Below are 25,585 nucleotides of genomic sequence, written 5' to 3'. Positions count from 1 at the left end.
GCACTGCTGCTCTTCGCACTAAACAAATTCTGTGTACACTTCGTTTGAAGCCTGCAGAGTTTATTGAAACCCCAGGTATATTGTTTGTTTTTTTTTAGTTTAGTTTTAACATCTTTGTTGAATTATCACTTAATAGACTGCAGACATACATTTATATAAAATAAATTACAAACATTACTCATCATTTATATTTTTTGTATATTTATCATCAGTTCAATATTACATAAATTGATCCATTCCTGCCTTCCCTTAAACCTCACTCCTCCTCCAAACATTATTCTTCATGTATTGTTTGCATAATTTCCATTTTTTTCTATGGAATTTGTTCCTACCCCTTTCTAAAGATCCTACTTTCAGTTTTTTTATCTCTGATACAATAATCTGTACTTCAATACAATTTGATTAGACTTTAATTTTCATTTTCTAGTGACTGATTTTTTTGGCAGCCGCCAGAATTAAACTTAACAAGGCCTTACTATGTCTAGACAATTCAGATCCTGTATCCAAGCTCAAAAATAATTTCATTGCTCATCCAATATTTCTGACAGAATACTCAGTTGGGAAGTTTTAAAGTCTACCAACTCATTAAAGTCCTAACATATATTCCCAATTCTGTCTTTCTTCGCCATCACACCTCCAACATTTGCCATCTACCTGAGGAACAATTCTTTGGAGTCTGCCTGGGATATAAAAATACCTATGTCGTCCTAGAATTTGTTGCATATTTGTGAGCCATACATATGTCCTGCCATTGTTTCCTTATGAATTGCTTATCCAGCCTCTCTTCCCAGTGTTTTCTAATCTTTTCTTATTGATTATTATAATTATGCTGCAGCATTTTCTATGCCCTGCTAATTATCTTTTTTTTAAACAGCAGTTTCTGTTCTAGGTTGAATTAAAAACTGTGCCAGAGTAGGTTTTTCACTTAGGATTGCTCCTTCCCTTTTTCTTTCCCTATACTCAGACATCGGACAGTTTCTAAACTGCAGTCAGAATGTCACCTTGGCTTCTTCCCATTCTATTACCTTTCTCTCCACAGATATTTGTGCCCAATACCTTGGTTCCTTTGCCATTTTTATATTTTTCTCCAGTAAATTTCAACCTCCTCTTGACTATTCTCTGCACCCCTAATTGCAATCATCCCCATTGGTAAAATTTCCTTTCTTCATTCTTGTGTTGGCCTAGATTTAGAATAGTTTCTGTTACTTTATAAATATAATATTCTGTATAGCTGTCTCATTAAGGATCTCTACCCAAAATCACATTCTGTCCTTATTTCTTGACTTTCCCCCTTGCTTCATCATCATCACTTTCTGCTTTGAATTATAGCTTTATTTTTTGTGTTATGTGTATGAGCTTTAACTGTGTAGCTCTAAAATATCCCTTCAAATCAGGTAATCCTAATCCACCTTTTTCTTTTGGAAGCTCACTTTATTCCACATGACCCTTACCCTTTGCCCCTCCCAGATAAAATCCTTCAATACTTTATTAATTACAGTCCACAGCTTCTCTTCTGGTTGATAAAAATATGCCTGACCTGTATATAAAATTGAATGGAATAAAAACATTTTCACTGCTTGTATCTTGCTATCCATATCCATAAACAAGAGCTTCCAGTTTCTTAGTTTTTGTATTTTCTTTTGTCTAGTCTCTTTCCACATATCCTTAGCTGCCATAACAAAATCCTTTTTAATCCATACTCCTAAATCCTTCATTTTATCGTATTCACATAAATATTATTGCTGGATCAATTCATGTGTGAATACATAGTTTACACTATAGCCTTTGTTTTATCTTCATTAATTTTATATCCTAAAAAGAGTTGAAACTGTTGCATGATGTTTCACAACTCTAAAATGTACTTTATTGGTTTTATCAGGTATAAAATAATATCATCTGCAAATAAAGCTAACTTTTCATGATGACCATTCCAATTATATTCTTGAAGTTCTGAATCCCTTATTTTCTTTGCTAATGGTTCTAAATGTAAACAATTAGCAAAGAGGAAAGAGGACACCCCTGCTTGGTTCCTCTGTTCATACAAAACTTGTCAGAAAGGACCCCTCCAACTTTAACATTTTTGCCTCTGATCCCTCATATAGCCTCCTAATTAACCTTATTTTTGTATCAGGTAATGCAAATGCTGTCATTGCTCTCTTTATAAAATCCCATCTTACTCTGTCAAGTGCCTTCTCTGCATCAAGATTCACAAACAGCAGTTGTATTTTCTTGTAATCTGCTTACCTCTGAATCATCATTTTTCTATTAATGTTGTCAAATGTTTGGCTCCCTTCCACAAAACCACATTGATCCATATCTATAAATTTTGGGCAACCCTTTTGCCATTCATTTAGCAATCATAGACATATATACTTTGTAATCATGATTTAAAACTGAAATGGGCCTACATGAAGCTTGGTCTGAAGGGCCTTTACCATCTTCAGGTATTACAGTGACCACATTTTCTTCCAGGATGGTGGTGCTTCTCCTCCATTAAAATACTGTAAACAAACTTCCAGATCATTATCACTTTCTTCCCTCCTGGTTTCCAAACTTCCAAAGGAATACCATCTGTTCCTGTACACTTCCCTGCAGACTGCTTGCACAGCACTGTTTTTACCTCATCTCCTCCTGTCTTAACTGATAATTGTTGAGCCTCATCTACCTCTAACCTTGGCATACTTAAGTCTTCCATAAATATTTCCATTCCGTGCTCTTCCTTGATTCCACATTTCTCTGTTTTATACAAATGTTCATAACATTTCTGAAATATCTCTAATACATCTACAGGATGTCTTGTTATTTTCTTGTTGTAGGCTCCCTAAATTTGGCAACAACCCTTTCCACTTTCTGTTGCCATAGTCATTGTGCTAAAAGTATTTGTGCTCTGGAGTTATTATCAAAAGACAGTTGCTTAACAATGGGGGTAAATCATCTTGTACTATATTCCACATAACTGTTTTAATTATACAATTTTATCGGTGATGATCTATTTCTACATGTAGATAGAAAGACAGCACTGGATAAAATAATCATGTTTTCATTTATTTGTCTTTTTTAACATTGCTTCTGTTAAGGCTTTATTTTTTTTTTAATTAATGGATGACAGAACACATGATTTATTATTATTATTATTATTATTATTATTATTATTATTATTATTATTATTGACTTGCTTTTTGCAAAGCACAACAATGCTGTCAGGAAAAAGAATTTGTGCAACTAGCCTGTTCTATTCTCTGTCTGATTTAGAGAAAACAAAATAACTGAGAATAGATCTACATATTTAGAGCTCATAAAGTACATATGTTTTATAACAGAATAAAATTCTTTATATATCATAAAATATTTTGTAAATACCATAGTTTGCTATACTGCTATAGCTCGTGCTATTTAATTACTGAACAATTTTCAGTGATTATATTTAGATTACAGTTTACCCATGCCACATATCAAGTTACATAGTTAACTTCTAGGCAACTCATGACATCATTATAAGTAAGCTCATCCTGCTATTTTTAATGAAAAAAATGCTTTACATAGTGCAAAACTATATACTTATACAACAAGGCACAGCTGAAGCAAAGCCATATCTTGATTATATAATGCAGCTGTGCTACAACTACATAAATGCAGTGGTTGGTGAATGATTTATTCATACAGATACACTGTAAATTATGCATTTATTTTTTTTAGCATTTTATAATTTCTCTAGAAAAGAATTGAGAGTTAATACTGTTCTGCTAATAACTTGAATGCCACAGGGCCCAAGAGTGGAAAATGCTTCTCGCAAAGCATATATATTTTATGAGTTACCTCAAAGAAGCAAGTGACCTAGAAATGAGTTTTCAGATGGAAAATCCTCGTCATGATATAAACAGATTAACTTTAAATTCTTCTTTTATTATAGCTCTATATCATAGTAAAGTACCAAAGAGCCATGTGCACAGTAGAGCAGCATAAAATAAATCCCATTCTTTTAAGCAATGGAATCTATTTTTGTAGTGCAGACTAATTCCGTCAGTAACCCATTTCAAATATTGTACATTTTTTATGAGTTCAGGGGCACAGCACTGCATATTTGCAATAACATGATGACCCAGCAACTTCAAAAGCAGATTATGTAAAAATAGAATGTGCCCACCCTTGCCAAATAACCATAAAATAAATTAAATTAACCAATAAGATCATCCAATTCAGTTGGAAAGAATGCCAGCACTACATTTTATGTTCATTGCCCTTTTGTTTTTGTCATTCAATTTAAAATGAATTAAATAGGATTTTTTCTCAAACATGCCATGCTCATATAAGTTGATAATTCATGAAGGGCTGGTTATTAATTTACTTAATTTAGCTAAAGGGCAGAAAGAACCACAATTCTGGAAATAATTTAGATGAAGCTGTACTAATCTACACTTTTCCCTGTTAAATAAATTTGTCACTGTTTTTAAATAACTGAGGTTTCGCACATGAAGGTGGTGTTTTTTACTTGATGACGACCTTTGCAAGGTTTAGATTCTATCTGTTGATAGGTCTACTTTAGAAGATAGACAACATTGACACTTACAATACCAAGACAAGTATGCCAAAAAGGCACAAGAACAAAAAGTCAAAATAATGAAAGCCAATATATCACATGATAAGATACATAAAGTAGTTTGTAGATGCTATAAATTATCTGAAATATCCTAGGCACTTGTACTACATACCTACAGAAAACAATGGCTGATGTCACATATTACACACATGCCACTCTTGGTTCTGTGTGTGGTACAGAAAACTCTCAGAATGGCACGCAACTGCTCATACTGGATTGCTTGAATGATGTGAAGGGTTTCTCTAGTATGTGAAAGCTTGTTCTAATGCAGTGTATTAATGTTCTCTGTATCATCTGTGCATGTGGACTACATAATGCCTTTAATGAGAACTCTTAAGACATGACCAGGGGATTAAGTAACAATGCAAACCATAATAATCAAAAAGGGCAGTGGCAAGGAAATAACCATGAGATTAATTATACAGGGAGTAGTATAAAATAGAACTTTATCAGGGTGAGTAACAATATATATATATCTATATATATATATATATATATATATATATATATTTACTAACACATTGGAAAATTACAAAGTTCTTTCACTTTCTGATTACGTACACATACAGTCTTGTTTGAAATTATGTATTGTAGCACTATTTATAAATATACATAGTTTTGGATCATTTTTGTACAAGAATCAGACTAAGTCAGGCATGATTAAAAAATACTGGATGGTGGGGTGTAACTTGCAAACTGTGTATCTTTTCAATGTACAGTTTCATGAAATATTGTATTTCACAACAGTATTTAGTATGGTTATAAGTGGGTGTGAATTTATATACTGTACATTTATAAAACAGTGTTATATTGCTGGCTATTTCATAGGATCATAGGAGGTTTCTAGGCTAACACCCCGGGGCCCTTACAAGCCTAGCCAAGCTCAACGCATGTTTCCAAGGGTGTCTGGTTCAAGCAGACACTAAAATCAGCACCTATTGCCCCTGTCCAAGAGGGACACAAGTGGAACCTTTGGGGTAAATTTTCAGTTACCCTTCCAATTGTCCAAATTATGCCTAAATAGGGCTAAGAAGGAGCTTTGTTTAACATGAAAGGAAGCTTGTTCCAAAAGTGGAGCAACCTTTGTGAGACAAATCTGTCTCACCAGCAAGTTTTGTTGATAACACATGCCAGGTTAAGGTCCTTTGTGTAAGTGACCTGTGTGCCATTTCACTTGCAAATGTGCAGCATTTCCATTAAAGGTGGGTCAGAGATTGCTCTGTATGCAAGGCACAGGTTGCCTCTGAGCAGTCTGTATTACACAGAGTAAAGTGACAATGATTTCAATCTGTCCCCATAAGACAGATCTTGAAGACCCTGAATTTTCTTTGTAAGGAATCTTTGTGATCTCTCAAATTGCTGCAGGTATTTGGAAAGAAACATACCAAAGGGAGCATTGTACTCTGTTATTGGCCTGATGACAGAAGAGAACAGGGGGGGCTTATAACCTCTTTTTTACTGGAGGCAATGCTCTTACTTATGAGATGACCAATATAAAATGCCCTTCTTACTACTGTGGAGATATGGTGATCAAAGGTTAGGTTGCTGTCAACCTGTGTGCCCAGATCTCTCACCAATGACTGTGTGCTTAGGATACTATTATTGATCTGGTAGTTTGCAGGAACATCACCCTTTCTGAAGGGGATAATAATGCATTATTTTTTGCATTACATTTAAGACCATGATTTTAGCACCAGTCATTAGTCTGTGTAAGACCTCCTTGCAGGATATTGACATCACTAGGCGTTTCAATGATCAGTCCCAATTTACAGTCATCAACAAACTTTGTCAGCCATAGTCCTATAGTTTTGGTCTGTACTTCAGAAATGTAGACTCTGAACAGTAGGGGTCCAAGAAGCAATCCAAGTCCACCAAGTTTAACAGGCATGATCTCCACTTGAGCCAGACTGGGTAGGGTTGAGTGTTTGGAAATCTCCTATATCTTCCTTAATAAGGTTCATGATGATTTGTTCCATGGCCTTGCAGATAAGGCTGGTCAGGCTAATCAGTCTATAGTTTCCAGAGTCCATGGATGCACCCCCTTTGTGCAAAGGGATGATGGTAGCTGTGTAAAGGGATGACGGTAGCTGTTTTCCATTCGACTGGGATGAAGCCAGTACTTAGGCTATGATTGAAAAGCATGCCCAATACTGATGCTAATTCCTGTTTTAACCCATGTACAACACAGCCCGGGATGTTGTCTGGTCCTATAGAGGCTGTGTTTTTGGCCTTGAAGATGGCATTTAAGACCTGCTCCTCAGAGACACTAGGTAGGGGACAGGTGGTAGGGATGCTTTGGGGTATATGTGGTGGGGACAGGAGAGTGAAGTTTTCACTGAACCTGTCAGCTAGCAGGTTTGCTATATCCACAGGTTCTATATATGTACTACCATTATCTGTGAGTTCAGGCAGATCTGGGCCTAACCTTTGAGGTTATTGATATAACTAAAGAACACCTTGAGGTTTTCCTTAGTTACTGAAGCTAATTCGGATTCATGGTTAGCTTAGGATGACTTCAATAGGAGTCTTATTTTCTTGTTTAAATTGAGGAGGGAGTGTTTCCAGTTTTGAGGCCGTTCCTTCCTACTCTTACACAACAATTTCTTTCAAATATTGTATAGCCTATTAATAGCAGTTTGTCCACCAGACAGGTTTGTTTTCCCTTGAAGATCTTGCTTTGGTTCTATCAGGTATGGCAGAGTCAGTACAATTGTACAGGTACTTGTATAAAGCATTGGTGTATAACTCAGCATAGGTGTCTTTTCCATCAGTGGGGGGAGGGACTATGAAGCTATTTACGCCTTCATTTAAGAGGTTGTAATTGGCCTTAGAAAAAAATTTTAGTCTAGTTGTTGCTATAGTTATTTCTAACAAAACTGATTTGTGGTCAGATCTCACCAGGGATGGCCACACACTGGGGTGTGCAGTGGTCCCATTTGTTGGTGAGCAACAGGTCCAGGATGTTTGAGCCCCTTGTGGGTGTGTCAACCAGCTGGAGTTAACAAAATCCAGGAACTTTTGGTTAAGTGAATTAGAACATGCTATGGATGGGTAATTAAAGTCACCCAAAACCAGGGTGTTTGGTTGTATCTTGATTGACTCAAGTAGATCCAAATAGGCTGAGTGGTTGTCCTGATTCATGGAGGGGGTCCTATATCTGGCAATCACCCGAAGAGGGATCTCTCCTAGAGTTAGTTCCACCTGAAGTAATTTAAGGTAATTGTGTTGTTTAACCAATCTAGAGTTGTATTTATTTTTAATGAGTATTGATAAATTACCTCCCTTAATTCTCATGCCTTCAGTCTGTGGTCTGAACGTGTGGAAGGAAATGTAACCTGGTATAGCTGGGGTTCTCTCCACAGCCCTAAACCAGGTGTCAGTGACTGCACAAATGTCAGCATCTTCTGGAACCTCAGTCTGTGTAACAGATCTCTCGCCCAGGTGAGAGAGACCTGATGTTTTGAAGAAAACTCAGCAAAGATAAGCAAATTGTCAAAGTCCGGAAAAATGTGAATACCTTGTTATCTCCAATAAGCTATCACAGTAGCTTGACATTTGGAGAATACTTTTGGAGCAGTGGCTAGACAAAAGAGTAATGCAAAGAACTGTTAGTGTGATCCAGCCATGGAAACCTTAAGAAACCAATGAAATATGGATCTATTGGATTGTGATGATATGCATCTTTTAAATCTAATGTCAGTAGAAAATACAGATTGGGAACGAGAGGTAATACGTTGTGAAGGGATATCATTTTGAACTTGGGCACCGTAGCAAACAGGTTGAGAAAGGAAACATCAGTAACTGGTCTCCATTTATTATCTTTCTTTGGTATCAGACAGATTCTTTTTTTTTTCTGGCAGAACACACATTCTTGAATAAAATCCTTCTACCAATGTAGATGAGGGACTGCTTCCATCTCCCATTGAGAAGGCAAATGCTGAAAGACAGGATGGAAAAGAAATGTTTGCTTAGCAAATGGGGGAGGGTCCCTCAAGATGCCCACTGCCACCTGTTACCCTGATGGATTACTCTCAGAACCCAACTGGATGAAGCTATCTGTTACCAAAGACAGAAAAGGAGGTACTGACTTTCTGGAAGCATTAAGGATTTGCAACAGTGGTGGTCAGGTGGTAGGGCTAGCATTAAAACCTTGATTAACTTGAAGAAGTAAAGCTGAAAAAAATCTGAGAAATTTCTTGAATCAGCTCATCTCTTTCATCAGACTTTTTGAGGACCTCTCCAGAGCTCTCTGCCAAAGGAGGAATTCAAACTTTCAGCCTTAACAGCCTCTGGAATGTATTGCATATGCAACCACGAAAACATCTTCAGACCTCTTCCTGTCAAAAAGAAGTTCCATTGGCAGTGACCCTAGAAGCAGTAACAGCAAAATCATAAGCACATTTTAAACAGTGGATAGCCACTTGAGACACAGAAGCAAGTAAGTTACCCAAAGATGTCTATTCATCAGATGAGGAAAGTAGATGCCATAGCATCCCTCATGTTCTCAAAAGAGATGAGCATACCTTTTAACATATGAACTTTGATGTTGAGGATTCCGAAAATAAGTGTTGCAGAAAAATATGTATTTCCCAAATCTATCATCAGTCTTCCCAACCTTATCAGAAGGGGAGGGATTGGTATTAACCATATGTTTAGCAGCATCTGGGTTTACTAGTTTACTAGAGCAATAGCTGCTGGGCCTGATCTGGGATTAGAATATAAAAGCTTGTAAGACTGGGGATATATATATATATATATATATATATATATATATATATATATACACAACCTGCTTTCTTGGGGGCAGCAGGCTGGATGTTAGGCAAGTCACAGGCTTATACAAAAGCACTTTCGAGTGCTGAAAGTACAGGAGGAATTGTAGTACATTCAGGAAAATCAGTTGCAATAAACTTATTTAGGGACTGTGGAATATCATTAGGTTTCCACTGAATTCAAATCAGAAACCTGAGAAGACAAAAAAGCATATGTCCCTTCACAATCATTTTGTAGTTCAAATCCATGAACCTCTTCAGAAAATGCAGAATCTTTTTTTTTTCCTTTTACTGGAAACAGCTGAACTGTTAGTTCAAGAGCCTAAATTAAATCCTGAGTGAAGTCCAAAAAAATCAATCCTGTCCAAAGTGACTGAGACAGGAGATGTATATCTAAATTTTTGCCTTGCTTTGACAGGAATTTCTGAAGAAGTGGACCCACTTTTGCCAGAAAAAAAAACTCCCTAAGGATAGGCATAGTAGTCTAGTTAGACGGTGGGGGAAGATAGGTTTACGTAACGGTTAAGGTTTTTACCTCATCGATATAAAGTGCAAAGTTTGATTCTAATTTCTAGTTATTAGCTAGAGTTGTAATAGTTTGAAAACTGTTATCTTAACATTTATTACAGATCCATTAGTCTGAATGGTCTTATTCACAAAGCCATGAGAAGAGTTATAATGGAAATTGTAACAAGGACATTGAGACTTCCAGACACCGAATCCATCTCAGTTTGGCATTGTCAAAGGAAGAGCATGCTTACTGAATCTGTAGGACTTCTTTGAAAAAGGTCACTAAAGCAATGGATGAGGAGGAAAGCAGTGCATACTGCCAACCTAGATCTGACTAAAGCATTTGATACAATACCCCACTTGGATATTGTTAATAAACTTACAGAACTAGATATAAACCCCTTTATAACATGCTGGATAGCTAGCTAGCTCACTGATAGAACCCCAAAGTTTATAATCAATGGGGCCACCTCCACAAAGAGAAAGGTCATCAGCAGAGTCCCCCAGAGCTCTGTGCTGAGCCCACTCCTCTTTGGTGTCTACTTCTTGGATGTGAAAGCTAATGTCAAAGGCCTTTGGCTAACCAATTTTTCATATGATTGCAAACTGGGAGCAGGCACTGAGTCCTCCAGAGATGAGAACACCCTTCAGGGAGGTCTAATACAGACAAATGTGGGTCTATATTAAAACATTGAACACTTAAAATAGCGAACGATGTTTCATCAACCCTATTTCAGCGAAAGCTGAAAATGCAGACACCTCAGAACAGCGATTTCTTTCCTAGGGAAAGAAATCGCTGTTCCAACCAAAAAATAAAAAAAAACAATAAACAGTTCCAAACACATGCAAACGTACCTCAACCCTAATTCTACCCCCCCCCAAAAAGTAAACAGCTGAAAACACATGCACGCAACTCAACCATACATCTAACGCAAAAAAAAGTAAACATTTTAAAACATATGCACTTACCTTAACCCACACCCTAACCCTAAGCTCAGTAACTGTTGCACATTTACGTAAACAGTTCCAAACACATACACACTTACCTTAACCCTAATTCTACCCCCCAAAACAAAAGTAAACAGCTTAAAACACATATGCACTTAACTCAACCGTACATCTACCACAAAAAAAAAAAAAAGTATGCACTTACCTTAACCCACACCCTAACCCTAAGGTCAGTAACTGTTGCACATTTACGCTTGGTAGCTATACCAGACAAGGGAATCTGTGAGACCACACTACAGTGCAGAACACAGCAAAACAACGAAGCAGTCAAGTGACTTCTTTCCCAGGCAAACTAAACACTGCTCACATGAAAAAACTTTGTAAAAAAGAAACGAGCCGGCTTCAGGAACACAAACCACAATTTATTGCTGTTTACTGTGAGCTACTTGTATATACATATATATGTGGATTAAATATTTCTTCCAGCTTAGTTTATATATAATAATGAGAGTCCCTCTGTTTATATATTTACAAAGAGGGCAAGGTTTAGGTAACAACTATCAACCCAGTAGTCTATTTTGTATATATAAATATATAGACATACATACACACACACACACACACATATATATATATATATATATATATATATATATATATATATATATATATATATATATATATCTGTTTTATATATATATATATATATATATATATATATATATATAGAGAGAGAGAGAGAGAGATATCTTAGATATATTTTGTATATATTGCTATGCTGTATTTTTAATTAATTTTTAAACTCTGTTTGGGTTTAATATACAATGCTTCATGTTTGCATATCCATTTGGAACATCTTGTTCGTGTCTAGTGGCCCTTTGTATGATTTAGTTGGACTGTGTTAGACGGCCATGGTTTTTATAATGGTTTATAATGTTTTATAATGTTATGTGATTCTTTATGAATGTCTTTGTTTTTAAAAAGTGCCTTTTGGTAAGAACGCTGATGTATTTTTCTTGTTGAATGTAATTTGCTTATGACACTAAGGTTTTATGACTTGTTTGAAACTTTAACATTGATTGGGCTTGGAGCCTAACTAATTTGTATGATTGCTTGATTGGCTAATTGTTTATAATATATAAAGCATGTCTTTTTGTCCTAGAGTTTGTCTGAAGAAGTTGGAGTATCTATTCTTGCGAAAGCGCTCACAGTAAACAGCAATAAATTGTGGTTTGTGTTCCTGAAGCCAGCTTGTTTCTTTTTTACAAAGACTTCTTTCCCAGGGAAAGAATTCGCTGAACAGCCACTTCGCTGTTTTGCCTGTTCACTGTTTAGGTGTCGATGAAAACACATTTGACAAATTGCGTTTTCGTTGTTCTAATAGGAACCCACAAATGTTTGGTGCCTAAGTCATAGCTTAAAACTACCAAGACATGTGTTAGAGTACCTTTTTGGAAGTCTATCACTCTAGATAACTACATCATCAATAAAACATCCCTAAAAGGTGACTCACTTCTGAGGGATCTGGGAACTCACGTAGATTGCAACCTAGCCTTCAATCAACATGTACAAGGTACTAAGAAAATACTTCTATGTTACTCAGCTTATAAGCAAGGGTATGGGATCCAGGTCCAGAGAGGTCATCATACCACTGTATTCAGCCCTCATTAGAGTAATCATAGAGTATAATGCCCCCTTTGGTATGTACCTGACCAGACACATGCAGCAACTAGAATGTCCACAAAGGATCTTTACAAAAAGAATACATGAAGTAAACACAATGTCCTTCACTGATCACCTCAAATTAAGTCTCTTTACCCATTATCATACAGACATCTGACAGGTGATCTTTGCTTGGCATACAAGGCATCCCTGGACTCTGTTTTGTTGAATCTGTTGTACATCCACAAAACAAATAGCATCAGATATATTAGATTAAAAGACCTAAATTGTGCTTGTGACATAAATTCTATACATTGGAGAAACATATATGTTTCTCAGAGAATTCTCATTCTCTGGAACAAGTTCCTCTGTATCCTTAATTAAGTGCAACTTGGACCAATTGATTTTTAATTGGAAATTCACCCTTGGTCTGGCTCCTATATCTGTGATGGAGAAAGGCAACCAGTAAATCATCACCTATAGAAATCAAATTTTTGGGTCAAATTTGCATTGCACAGCTAGACTTATAAAGGGTCTATACTGCAAAGTCAAATGCTTACCTTACTGAATCCCTAAATATCGACCCATCCTCATTGAACTGCAAAAACATTGACCATCCAGAAGAGCAAAACCAGAAATGTCGAATCGTCATGGTTGGCCTTTTGCGGTATAGCTCCGTAAGGTAAGTGTGCGATTGTTACGGACCTTAAGGTTATGGTGCAGGTTAAGGTAAGTACATAGATGGTAATGTATGTTAGATTTAGTGTAGGGTTTTGTTAAGTGTATGTGTGTCGATTATTTAATTTGTTTGGGTTTAGATTTTTAAGGTAAGTGCGCGATAGTTACAGACCTTAGGGTTAGGGTGTGGGTTAAGTTAAGTGCATACATGGTGGTATATGTAAGATTTAGTGTAGGGTTAGAAGTAGGGTTTAGTTTAGAATTAGTAGTAGGGTTTTGGTTAGTGTATGTATGTGGTTTATTTAGTTTGTGTAGGTAGTATGTAGTGGGCGGTGAGGTGGGACAAGTATGACAGTTCGACTTTTTGAGTTTCACGGTTTAGGGCATTCGGTGTTTATGCGGTCCGGTGAGGATGGGTCGATGTTTAGGAATTCGATAAGGTAAGCATTTGAGTTTATAATATAGACCCACTTATAAAGGCATTAGTTTCCGTTGGCCTAGGATACACCTTTGAACCTTTTCCCAGGACAGACAACATTGGCTTGTCCTTGTCCAAGAAAGGCATTCCAACAGCTGTAGAGGACATGCTGTTTGCAGTAACTACACCAAAGGGAACCAAGGAAAAAGATGAATGGTCTGAGGAAACAGAAATGGCCATACCAGAGTAACCCATCTGTATCTGGGACACTTTAACAGGTTACTGTGTTGGTAAAGGCTTTTATTAATTGTCTTATTTTTGTGGATGAAAAAAGGAAAAACTGAGGAACCAGTAGGTTGTTCCATGGTCAAGTCTGGCAGTAGCAGTTGGTAAAAGAGATGAGTAGTAAAAAGTAACATTTTTCCACCAAAAATACAGTCAAAAGCCTGATAAACATTTATCAAAGCCCACAAAAGTAAAATAAAACAACTTTTACTTCAGAAAAATTAGTCTTAAAATAGTTTATACATGTTTATTTGACAAAAGTATCAAAGTAAAGTTCCTATATAAGTTAACTAAAAGTCACATGATCATCAATAAAACACTTTTTCCTAGCTATAAAGATATGTTTTTCACAGAAAAATGTAAATTTCTCTCATTAAAAGTAAACATGGAAATTCCCCTCCTCAAAGGGACCTTATCTTCCCAGTAATGGAAAGCTTAAAACAACAGTCAAATCTCAAAAACCTGCACAAAAAGAGCTATTTGGAGCCAAACAAGTTCTAAAGGGTTTGGTACTCAAATCACTTTTTTTAGTCAGCACAGCTCAAGCTGTCTAATGGCTTGGGAGTGTAGAAGCTAACCATAAACTATGATCTGGTCAGCTGCTATATCATTACCTAGATGCAACCCAGGCAGCTAAGGCTAATGCAACAGAGATCTAAGTGATCTAATATTTACACAAACATTTTTGCACATAACTTAGTTACTACCTTTATGTTTTTTTTACCTCCAACACCCCTTCATTCACAAGCAAAACTTTATTTCTTTGATCATATTACTAACATCTCACTTCTTGTTATTATATAACAACTCATTACATCTTGCATTCCACAAATAAAAAAAAAATCCTATCTAGTTTTTCTAGTTACATTATTTTACATTGCTCTCACCAAGAAAAATCATTTACACGCTTACTGTTTCAAAATTTCCATTACCCCACATTTTCTTAGTTTTTCTCCATTGTAGGTCACTTTACAAAATAAACCCTCATAATTTCCCACTCCTTTCAACAAATATTACATTTCCTTTCTCCATACTGCTTGTTATATCATTAACCTTTCCACTTGAACTGTATTTCAAGCCAGTCACTGGAATAAATCTTAAAACTGGCATGTTTTTTTCATCCTTTGTTTCCTTCCTCTGCTGCCTCCTTTCATAAATCAGAAAATTCATCCAATGGATATTAGGTTCATAGATTAGTACTAGGCTAACTACCCTTGTGGGCCATTTCAAGCCCAGCCAATTAGGCAAAGTGAGAATCAAACGCTGCACCTTGTGTCTGTAAGGTAAATGCCTTAACCATTATGTCCATCCTACCACATATATATATATATATATATATATATATATATATATATATATATATAATAAAATGTTTTCATTACCATACTATGCAATTCTTTTCTGTTTTCTGGTACTTCATCTTTTATCACTTTATTTCCCTTTATTTTCCTATAATATTCTGCTGCTTTACATACTTTTTTGTCATTTTATTTTTCTTTTCTGCTATGTCCAATACTTCACAATTCCTAACATTCAATACATTTATAATTATTATTTCTTCCTTTTCATATACCATCAATATGCAATACACATGTAAAGATGCTAAGAATATTAAAGGTTTTATTCATATACTATTTCTAATATTTTTCCCATAGATGACAGAAGAGTAAAACCACCTTCATGTACCCTAATATCTATAATATCACTGAATACATAACATGTTTTTTACTATCAAATTATATAGACTTGTGCAAACAGTATTTCATTTATTTCATGTAAAATGCCTTTACATTGTTTTTCTCTCTGTGTTTTATGCCTAATGTTTTATGCCTAATATTTATACAATCTTTCTTGTATAGTATATCCCACCTCTCTGCACACTGTCACAGTGTTGTTTCTGTTTTCTTTACTCAAACTAATCACACTATCTCTAATTGTTTTATTAATCCCTTCATTACCACTTCTACCCACACTTTCTTCCTTACCATGATAACCAAATGATCTGTACAGCTTAGAACTATGGGTAAACATATCTCACCATAATGCACTATTCTTGCTTTTTTCCTATTCTCATTGCTTTTGTATTGCAGCATTAATAACTAAACAAAATAATACTATATTCATCTGGTAGCCCTGTTACAGACCCCTCCATACTTTTATTTAACTCATTCAGTCCCAAGCAGCAGGAAGCAAATTAATTCCCTTGCTTCCTACAACTCTCCATGCTAGGAAATCAGTTGCTCCACGAGAGGTTTTCTCCCAAACACTCTATTAACAGCACACCTCTTATGATTTATAATACCTCATAAATGGTGCATGTTATGAAACAAGTGCAAAATGTGAATGTCCATCATTAGATAATGGGCTACATGATGGAACTAGTGTCAGAATTCTAAAAGAAAATACTGAATTTTTATTACAACTGTATTAATTAAAGAAAAAAGTGTTATTACAACCTGAAAACAATTAGTAGTATGGTCAAACAATGACTAATTTATTTTGTAATCATGCAAGACAGATGGACTATATTAGCATGTTCATTGTTTGTCTGTTTAAAAGCTTTCCAGTGATATATGACGAGTGTGGGTAGCACACTATTGTTTTGCAACATTGCATGATCAATGCAAATTATGCATATCATTTTTTTTTACTCCCATTGCTTGATAACTTCCAGTTCATAACCCAGGGTCCCCATTCATCACTATGTCTGCCATCTTTCCATCCCTTGACTAAATCCAATTCCAGGCTGAGACTGACTTGGAATTTAAGGGAATCCTGAGGGATCTTGCCAAAAACTGCTTCTGCTAGGAGAAGGCATTTTTTTTTTTGTTTTATTACCATGATCTACCCTTGTTTTTTTCTTCCGCCGCCTCCTCTCCTGTGTTCATCTCATAATGCTGCCTGAGGTCTACTCCCCTCCATAGACTTAGTCTCTTCTCAGGGAGTGCTTGTTTAAGTGCTCCTGCCCCCCCCCCCCATAGGCACACTCATCCCTCTGTCACCCATATACTACACTAAACATGTCTGCATCATACTCCATTCCTTCATAATTAATATAAATAATGAAAATATGTCATATTTGTGCACATTTTTACTAAAATAACTGCTACATTTTTATTGTACTTATCTTTCCATTTGTTTTCTAACAATGATTGTTTACATAGGTCCTCCATAACATGGGAGAATCATACTCCCTCTTTATTTACTCTTCAGCAATTAAACTTGTTGTCTGCATCTCACGGTGCCATTTTCATTGTGTATACATACAAGTTCTTATTAACATGAAGATGCTATGCTGTTTTCTAACTAACGCATATATTACTGTTCAGACATTAGTCTGAATATTAGAATAATGCTGGTAGTAATATATATATGAAGAGGATCACCAAAGGAACACTGCAGCACTAAATCCAGAAAATTTATTGAAAAAAGTTAAGCACTTTCATCAAAATCACAAGACTTCATCAGAACAAGAACACACAAAGAATGCCCTATTTAAATACCCTAACCCTTACAGCCATTGGTTGACAAAGCAAACATAATTTCCTGTAAAATAATTAAGCAGTTTAAAAAGACAGTAACACATAATCACAGTAACTGCCCACTACAACACACCAATTGCCACCTACCAACCACATAGACATTAATGTATTATGTATTGAAGTATGATTTAAAACACAGATCTTGAATAAAATCACATAAAAAAGCTGATTTTAGTTTTAATACAGAACTAAAGGATAACTTGTCATTGAGCCCAGGTTGTTGACATGCATTTAATTTGATCTGCCACTTGAGCTCTAAATATTCAAGGAAGTCATCATCGGGCCCCCCTCGTGGACCCAGGTCTACTTGTTCAAGTACAAAAAATTTAAAATAATGTGTCGGGTATACCTTTATATGCTTAAATAAAGCATTGGTTTCTTTATTTTTAGTATATCATAGTTGTGTTGATATATTCTTTGTCTGAGGGCTCTGATTGTCTTCCCCACATAGTACCCCTCGCATACCATACAGGTTGCAATATATACCACTCCCTTGGTGTAACAGTAACACTTCCTATTAGTAATAATTTTACCATAGTTCCTGACTCTAATGGAATCAGTGTCCAAAATATAGGGGCATTGTCCACACTTCCCACATTTAAAAGTTCCACCTAGGTCTGCCTTTAACTTTTTCCTCTCCACCACTTTCAAGGAGATGCCCTTTTTGTAAACCACAAGAGGTTTTTCCCCCAACCTTTTGTTGATCTTCTCATCCAAACAAAAAATGGTCCAAAAATCATAAATGATGCTTCTAATGTTGAAAAAATCCCTAGTGAAGGGCAGGACACATGCCCTAATAAAACTGTCAGTTTTAATCAAACCAGAGGTTCTATTCAAACCTTCAGGCTTCTCCAAGAGTGTAGAATAAATACCCCCAGCTCTTTTTGATTTTACTTCTTCAGCTATGTCATTGACAAAGTTAAAGGGATAACCTCTTTTCTGTAACATTCCCATTAAGACATCACATTCTTTTACAAAATCGTCCTGGTCAGACACCATTCTGGCCAATCTCACATATTGACCCTTGACAAGGGATTTTTTTCTGATGCAGAGGGTGGCAACTCTCAAAATGCAACAAAGAGTTAGAATAGGTAGGTTTTCTATAAAGGTGCGAAGTAAACCTACCCTTAAATAGCTGAAGAAGTAAAATCAAAAAGGGCTGGGGGTATTTATTCTACACTCTTGGAGAAGCCTGAAGGTTTGAATAGAACCTCTGGTTTGGTTAAAACTGACAGTTTTACTAGGGCATGTGTCCTGCCCTTCACCAGGGATTTTTTAACATTAGAAGCATCATTTATGATTTTTGGACCATTTTTTGTTTGGATGAGAAGATCAACAAAAGGTTGGGGGAAAAACCTCTTGTGGTTTACAAAAAGGGCACCTCCTTGAAAGGCCTGGTGGAGAGGAAAAAGTTAAAGGCAGGCCTAGGTGGAACTTTTAAATGTGGAAGGTGTGGACAATGCCCCTATATAATGTGCACTGCTTCCATTAGAGTCAGAAACTATGGTAAAATTACTACTAATAGGAAGTGTTACTGTTACACCAAGGGAGTTGTATATATTGCAACCTGTATAGTATGTGACGGGTACTATGTGGGGAAGACAATCAGAGCCCTCAGGCAAAGAATATATCCACACAACTATGATATACCAAAAATAAAGAAACCAATGCTTTATTTAAGCATATAAAGGTACACCCGACACATTATTTTAAATTTTTTGTACTTGAAAAAGTAGACTTGGGTCCACGAGGGGGGCCCGATGATGACTTCCTTGAATATTTAGAGCTCAAGTGGCAGATCAAATTAAATGCATGTCAACCACCTGGGCTCAATGACAAGTTATCCATTAGTTCTGTATTAAAACTAAAATCAGCTTTTTTATGTGATTTTATTCAAGATCTGTGTTTTAAATCATACTTCAATACATAATACATTAATGTCTATGTGGTTAGTAGGTGGCAATTGGTGTGTTGTAGTGGGCAGTTACTGTGATTATGTGTTACTGTCTTTTAAAACTGCTTAATTATTTTACAGGAAATGATGTTTCCTTTGTCAACTAATGGCTGTAAGGGTTAGGGTATTTAAATATGGCATTCTTTGTATGTTCTTGTTCTGATGAAGTCTTGTGATTTTGATGAAAGCGCTTACCTTTTTTGAATACATTTTCTGGATTTAGTGCTGCAGTGTTCCTTTGGTGATTCTCTTCATATATTTTTTTACTTGGTTTTGGTGTTCGTTATTTCTAAGGCTGGTAGTAATATACTATACTTCATGTAAAAGGATTTATGTGAGACTGCGTCTCTTACTTAAGCATGTTTAGCACATTTTTAATCCCCACTGCATTCACTGCTCCCAAACATTCATTGTTCTTTGTGCTATATGTTTTCTGCAACATTATCCTTTGTAGTGGAATATTACTAATAGCAGTAACTTTTTCACAGAAAAAACATCTTTCTGATAACTTCCACAGTTTACTGTCATAATTTAGCAACAACCACCACTTATAAAGGTGTCCAACATGATAGTATCACATTAAATTTTTATAGATTAAAGGAAACATAGGAAGCATTTTCTATTTTTCATAACGTTTGTTAGCACTCTAATAATTCTAGCACTATACATCCCATGGTGATTTTTAGTGGTTGTTCTGACTGCAGCTTGTTTTTCTCAATCACAATTCACTGAAAAAAGGAATGAAACTCATTTCACTGAAATCAGATTTGACTGAAACATTATTGATTGAAAATTGTGCACATCAGTACAGAATTCCTGAAGGTGTCCTTCATGTTTGTGCAGAAGCAGTTATTCCTGTATGATTTTTTTTCTATTTTATCCACTATTGTGTGGCTGGGGAGTTAGTATATTTATGTACAGGGTGTGGGGGTACAGGAGGTGTAGAGGGGGCTCACGTTTCTGCAGAAACAAGTTAAGTTATATTTACTCTAATGGAATGTTCTGTGAAATTTGCTTCTGCACCAAGTTATTAGATACATTTGTTATAATTAAACTTTTCAGTCATGAGATTTTAGTCAAATGTGTTTTTAGTCATTTATTTTTCAGTAATTTATCATTCAGCAAATTGAGATTCAGTCAAAAGGAATATACTTGATTTTTTCAAGGTGCTTGCCTGTCAGATTATTTCAGCTTGAAGATACCAACTTGTTCCCTAATCAGGGCCTACTGTTCATGTGATATTTTAGTACTAATATTAAATTGTTCTTCTTATTAATAACTTGTACCCATGACAAAGACTTGTATCTCTAGATATGTTTATCTTACAGAAGTTCTTGTTTACCAGACACTGTTTTGTTCAGCCTCCCTACTAAGACACCATCACAATCCATATTTGCATTATTAATGAAAATGTCAACAGTATTTCTTAATTTTCATAACCATACACACAAAAACATTTCAATGGTCATAGAAATGTATTGCAGTCTGTTGCTTTGACACATATTCAGTGCAGCCCATTAGATACCTTCCACACAGACAAATTCCAGCACGCACACACAAAAACACACCACCGGTAACAACCACCTTGATGGTGTACATCTCAGATATCTTTTTGTGATCAAATGAATGAATAAATTATACAATTAACAGCGAACATAACTTGATTCTATCAAATACGTACAGTGCAACCCATTACATATACTCACAGATATGCCTACCAATTACAGAGCCTTCATTGACTCTCTTTATGTCAGATGTCTGATTCTGATTACATCAACTAATAAATACAATAGAGGAGAGAAATGTATTTTTGTCTGCTGATGTTAGATGCATATAATGCATACATTGCAACCCACTCAAACACACAGATGCACCCACTGATTCCAGATACTACATTAACTGTGTACACCTCAAATGTCTGACTGTGATAAAATGAAGAAATACATACATAACTAGTACCACAAGTGAGATATTTCAGTTTGCTGCATAGAGTGCAGCCCATTCCACCCCTACAGTTTCATTAGTCACATGTGAATCTGGAATTTCTAATTATTTCACATCAACATTCTTTTCTAACAAATTTCTCATGAAAAAAAATACGTAATTAAGTAATAACCACAGTAATATTTTAGTTACACAGTCTGACCAATCACTGTCTCTCTCTGGCATACACATGCGTAGAAGCACACACATACATACACATACTCACATATACACACTGTGACAGCATCTACCTCAGAAGTCAGATTGCTACAATAATAACACATTCTAAATTAGTATACATTTTGTGAAATATATGAAGTTAAAAATTCAAATGTCTGTCATATTTAGTGATTGCAGTCCTCAAAGATTTGCTAGAAAGTCAAGCATTTTATGACAAATTGACCAGATATATGAGAAAAATATGGGGCATTCTGCAAAATCAGGGACACTTCACAGCTATGCACAGACAATTCATTGATGTCAAATACTTAAGGTAGCTTTTGTACACAGCTCTTTCATTAGCATGCATTTTCTTAATGATATCAATTCTGAAACAAAAATGTCCATCATTTAGTGAATTTTAGAAACAACACATTTTATGATGAATGGATCAAAAAATATGAGGCAAAATGGTTGACACTCTGTGACAACATGGAGAGTTGAGACCTCTGCATCCATCTACACCACACACATACACACACACACACACACACACACACACACACACACACACACACACACACACACACACACACTCTCATGCTTGCATAGGTGCAGTTACTCTATACTGTGCTGTAAACACCTGCACACTATTTTACACCAGTACTACTCCTGACCACAAGATGAAAGTCACCACAGAGAGCTCCAGGTGTTGAAATGATATTCCTGGCTCTTCTTGATCATGTGAAATGCCTTAAGTGAACTAAATTCTCCCTGAAGCATATATGTTAAATATAGAAATGCTTCACTTCCAAGAGGGTACTTATTACACTGGTTAACAGACCAAATTGGGGATACCTACTTTCACACCTCTGCTGTTCTCCACAACTACAGTGGATATAAAATGTTAAAATGCCAGGTTTTTGTGATATAAAAAAATGAGACCACAATAAATCATTTCAAAACTTTCCCACCTTTAATATGACCTATAACCTGTACAATTCAATTGAAAAACAAACAAATCTGTTAGGGGAAAAATATAAAAATAAAAAACGTACAATAAGCTGGTTGCATAAGTGTGCACACCCTTAAACTAATACTTTGTTGAAGCACCTTTTGATTTAATTACAGCATTCAGTCTTCTTGGGTATACACTGCCATCAATTAAAGAGACTCTGATTAACTCCAAATAAAGTTCAGTTGTACTTGTAGGATTTTCCTGACATTTATTCAGTTGCCTACTACAGCAAAAGCCATGGTTCACAGAGAGCTTACAAAGCATCAAAGGGATTTCATTGTTGAAAGGTATCAGTCAGGAGAAGAGTACAAAACAATTTCCACAGCATTGGATATACCATGGAACACAGTGAAGACAGTCATCAAAAAGTGGAGAAAATATGGGACAATAGTCACGTTACAAAGAATTGGATGTCCCTCCAAAATTGATGAAAAGACAAGACAAGAACTGGTCAGGGAGGCTGCCAAGAGACCTACAGCAACACTGAAGGAGCTGCAGGAATTTCTGGCAAGTACTGGATGTGCACCACATGTTACAACTATCTCCCGTATTTTCCATATGTTTGGGCTATGGGGTAGAGTTGCAAGACGGAAGCCTTTTTCTTTTACACAGAAAAAAAACAGGCCTGGCTAAAATTTGCAAAACAATACATCGTCTCCCAAAAACATGTGGGGAAAATATGTTATTGTCTGATGAGACCAAGGCTGAACTTTTTGGGTACAATTCCAAGAGGTACGTTTGGCGCAAAAACAGCACCGCATCACCAAAAGAACACTGTCCCCACGGTGAAGCATGGTTGTGGCAGTATCATGCTTTGGGATTGCTTGTCTTCAGCTGGAACTGAGGCTTTAGTCAAGGTGGAGGGAATTATGAACAGTTCCATATACCAGTCACTTTTGGCCCAAAACCTTCAGGCATCTGATAGAAAGCTGACGATGAAGAGGAATTTCATCATTCAACATGACAATGTCCCCAAGCATACATCCAAATCAACAAAAGAATGGCTTCACCAGAAGAAAATTAAAGTTATGGAATGGCCCAGACCTAAATTCAATAGAAAATTTGTGAGGTGAACTGAAGAGGGCTGTGCACAAGAGATGCCCTTGCAATCTGACAGATTTGGAGTGCTTTTGCAAGGAACAGTGGGCAAATATTGTCAAGTCAAGATGTGCCATGCTGATAGACTTCTACCCAAGAAGACTGAATGCTGTAATTAAATCAAACTGTGCCTCAACAAAGTATTAGTTTAAGGGTGTGGACACATGCAACCAACTTATTGTATGTTTTTTATTTTTTATATTTTCTCCTAATAGATTTGTTTGTTTTTCAATTGAATACAACAGGTTATAGGTCACATTAAAGGTGGGAAAAGTTTTGATATGATTTATTGTGGTCTCATTTTATTATATCACAAAAACCTGGTATTGTAACAGGGGTGTGCACACTTTTTATATATACTTTACATTTACATACAGCATTGAACAGCAGCTGTGTGACAAATTAGAGCCAGAAGGATAGTAACAACATTGCAATCTCACCCAACACCACCAGTGGAGTAAAAACATGCATTTTCTTCTGCTTTTTGTTTTAAAGATGCAGTTAAAAATAACATGAAATGGAAACAGGCAACAGGAATAGTTTTACTATTGTTTGGTTTATTTGCTGATATTGCCAAAAGAAGGTTCAGGAATCACAGTAGTACAGAGCTGGAGGCCAGGGGCCATTAAAATGCATTTTTCCAATTGTTTTTAATATAAAAATATATTTTCCCTGCACTTACAGATCACATATTATGCGAGTGCTGCACTTAACACAATAAGGAGTCAAAGGAACTCTCCTGTACAGACAAGTATGCACTGATTGGCTGCACAACAACTCAGATTTCCTACCGAATATGCTCATATAGGAAGCAACAAGATAACTTCTTGCCCATCCATTAACTAATACTTTTGCCCAAGACCACTCATATACATCTGTAATGACCCCTGTCACTTTCTTTGAAATGTAATATTTTCTTACCTGCCCCATAATGGTAATGCTTATGTTATCATATTCCTTCATGTTATCATATGCAACTACTCCTCCTACTGTCATCATTCTAATGCAATTCACTACTACTTTTATCAAAATTAACATTTTCTTAATGTTTCTTCCTTTTCTTCCATATACTCTATCTTGTATTACTACTTTAACAACTGCCTCATGCCTCTTCTGATATACTGTTGTCATTAGTTTATAATTAGCATTACGTGTCTATAGTATAAGATCGATGGTTGAAAACATCAAGCACCATATGGTCTATGTCTTCAAACTTCAAACTTATAAAAACAACCAAAGCATCACATAAGGTACCATGTCTCCAATTATTTATGTCTTCCTGCTGTCCCTTTTTCTGTAACATTTTTATCGAACTGATACGTAGCATTTGTCCACTATTTACTGTTTTTAAAAAGCATCCTATTTCCTCTTTTTCAATGTTTTGTAAAATTCATACCATATTCCATCTATTACTGGTACTTTGTCTTTTCTACCTTTACCCATGTCTATATTGAAATATTTAATTTTAACATCTTTTTCTAACATATCCCTTATTTCATTTGATATGCATTTCACTTCCCATGCATTTCTTTCCTTCCTTTTACCTTGTTCCACCATATTTGTTTCATATATACCCTATTACTAGCTCTGAAATTCATTTATGATTACTTACCAGCTTGCATTCCCATCTTTTATTTCTGTTATTATATTGTCAATATATTTTACCTTCTGCACTAACAAAATACTTATAATTTCTTTCTTTTCTTTTGCAAAGTATTGTTTCTGTATCAAGTATTTCTCTATTAACATATCCATCTCACGTTTCTCTTGCCCTTTTATGAAGGTTCATAGATTAGTTCATAGAAGGTATTTTTATATTGCATCACCCAATGTGTGTTTTTGTTCTACCAACACTGACACCCAGGGGTCTACTATGTATAAGCTAAGCTTGCTTAGAACAAACTATTGTATGATATATCTCTTTGTATATATACATCTCTTCAGAATTCTTTTTTTTTTTT

Source organism: Protopterus annectens, chromosome 2.part1 (genome assembly GCF_019279795.1).
Source record: "Protopterus annectens isolate FY-2018-M chromosome 2.part1, PAN1.0, whole genome shotgun sequence".
NCBI lineage: Eukaryota > Metazoa > Chordata > Ceratodontiformes > Protopteridae > Protopterus > Protopterus annectens.
Note: the sequence above shows the minus strand (reverse complement) of the source record.